The sequence below is a fragment of the Camellia sinensis genome, chromosome 10, assembly GCF_055761805.1.
Source record: "Camellia sinensis isolate YWXY chromosome 10, ASM5576180v1, whole genome shotgun sequence".
NCBI lineage: Eukaryota > Viridiplantae > Streptophyta > Magnoliopsida > Ericales > Theaceae > Camellia > Camellia sinensis.
The window spans coordinates 109,169,562-109,172,685 of NC_138970.1; positions in this window are offsets into that span (position 1 = coordinate 109,169,562).

Here is a 3,124-nt window from a genome sequence, read left to right on the forward strand (position 1 = left end):
TGATAAATTACTAAGTTCTTCACTGGGTAATTTAGTTGGAAATTACTAAGTAATTTATTGAGAATTTACTGAGTAAGTTACTAAGAATTTATTGATAATTTACTTAGATATTGTGGATTAATTTATTGAGAATTTACTAAGTAATTTACTTAGAATTTATTGGGAATTTACAGGAAATTTACTAATTAATGTTCGAATAATTTACTGAAAATTAACTAAGTAATTTACGAGTTTTTTTTGATTATTTTGTGAGTAATTTACTATGAATTTACTGAGTAATTTACCAAGAATTTTCTTAGAATTTATTGAAAATTTTCTGAGTAATTTATTTAGAATTTATTAAATAATTTACAGATAATTTACAAAGTAATTTATAGAGAATTTAACGAGTAATTTGTTGAGAATTTTCTATGAATTTATTGAGAATTTACGGAGTAATTTTCTGAATAATTTACTAAGAAATTACTTTGAATTTACCAAGAATTTATATAGAATTTTCTGATAATTTATTGAGTAATTTACTCATAATTTACTGATTAATTCACAAAAAAAATTCTTGCAATTTTTTTGAGAATTTACTCAGAATTTTCAGAAAAATTACTAAGAGTTTGCTGAATAATTTATAGAGAATTTTACGTCTAATTTACTGAGAAATTTCCTGAGTATTTTAGTGAGAATTTACTAAGTAATTTACAAATAATTTACTGAGTAATTTACAGAGAATTTATCGAGTAATTTATTGACATTTTACTGAGAATTTACTAAGTAATTTACTGATAAATTACTGAATAATTCACTCATTAGTTTGCTTGTAATTTACTGAGAATTTAAAGAGTAATTTATTGAGAATTTACACAGCAATTTGCTTAGAATTTATTAAATAATTTACTAAGAATTTACAGATAATTTACCGTGCTAGTTTCTTGGAATTTACAGAGTAATTTTCGAATAATTTACCGCGTAATTTACTAAGTAATTGACCAAGAATTTTTTGGTATTTTACCGATAAGTAACTGAGTAATTTACAGATAAATTTAGTGAGTAATTCACCGAACAATTTACTATGAATTTACTTAGTAATTTATTTAGAATTTACTCAGTAAATTACTAAGAGTTTATTCAGAATTTGTTGAGTAATTTTCTAGGAACTTACCAATCATTTACGAAGCAATTTACTGAGAATTTACCGAGTTATTTACCACGAATTTACTACAACGTTAATGATAATTTACTGAGTACTTTGCTGAGTAATTTATTGAGAATTTACTGTGAATTTAATGAATAATTTACTCATAATTTATTGAGAATTTTCTTAGAATTTATTGAAAATTTCCAGTGTAATTTACTTTGAATTTATTGGGTAATTCACCGAGAATTTACCAATAATTAACTGAGTAATTTATAGAGAATTTATTGAAAATTTAGCGAATAATTTATTGAGAATTTACAACCAATTCAATGAGCAATTTGCTGAGTAATTTTTTAAAAATTTTCTGTGAATTTACTGAGTAATTTACCAAGAATTTATACAAAATTTTCTGAGAATTTACACAGTAATTTACTCATAATTTACTGGGTAATTCACAAAAAAATTTCTAATGATTTTCTAAGAATCTACACAGAATTTTCTAATAATTTATTAAGAATTTACTGAGAATTTTGCGTGTAATTTATTGAGAATTTTACTCAGTAATTTACTGAGAATTTATTGAGTAATTTACTAAGAATCTGCCGATAATTTACAGAGAATTTACTGAGTAATTTATTGAGAATTTGCTGCGAATTGACTAAGAAATTTACTGATAAATTACTAAGTTCTTCACTGGGTAATTTAGTTGGAAATTACTAAGTAATTTATTGAGAATTTACTGAGTAAGTTACTAAGAATTTGTTGATAATTTACTTAGATATTGTGGATTAATTTATTGAGAATTTACTAAGTAATTTACTTAGAATTTATTGGGAATTTACAGGAAATTTACTAATTAATGTTCGAATAATTTACTGAGAATTAACTAAGTAATTTACGAGTTTTTTTTGATTATTTTGTGAGTAATTTACTATGAATTTACTGAGTAATTTACCAAGAATTTTCTTAGAATTTATTGAAAATTTTCTGAGTAATTTATTTAGAATTTATTAAATAATTTACAGATAATTTACAAAGTAATTTATAGAGAATTTAACGAGTAATTTGTTGAGAATTTTCTATGAATTTATTGAGAATTTACGGAGTAATTTTCTGAATAATTTACTAAGAAATTACTTTGAATTTACCAAGAATTTATATAGAATTTTCTGATAATTTATTGAGTAATTTACTCATAATTTACTGATTAATTCACAAAAAAAATTCTTGCAATTTTTTTGAGAATTTACTCAGAATTTTCAGAAAAATTACTAAGAGTTTGCTGAATAATTTATAGAGAATTTTACGTCTAATTTACTGAGAAATTTCCTGAGTATTTTAGTGAGAATTTACTAAGTAATTTACAAATAATTTACTGAGTAATTTACAGAGAATTTATCGAGTAATTTATTGACATTTTACTGAGAATTTACTAAGTAATTTACTGATAAATTACTGAATAATTCACTCATTAGTTTGCTTGTAATTTACTGAGAATTTAAAGAGTAATTTATTGAGAATTTACACAGCAATTTGCTTAGAATTTATTAAATAATTTACTAAGAATTTACAGATAATTTACCGTGCTAGTTTCTTGGAATTTACAGAGTAATTTTCGAATAATTTACCGCGTAATTTACTAAGTAATTGACCAAGAATTTTTTGGTATTTTACCGATAAGTAACTGAGTAATTTACAGATAAATTTAGTGAGTAATTCACCGAACAATTTACTATGAATTTACTTAGTAATTTATTTAGAATTTACTCAGTAAATTACTAAGAGTTTATTCAGAATTTGTTGAGTAATTTTCTAGGAACTTACCAATCATTTACGAAGCAATTTACTGAGAATTTACCGAGTTATTTACCACGAATTTACTACAACGTTAATGATAATTTACTGAGTACTTTGCTGAGTAATTTATTGAGAATTTACTGTGAATTTAATGAATAATTTACTCATAATTTATTGAGAATTTTCTTAGAATTTATT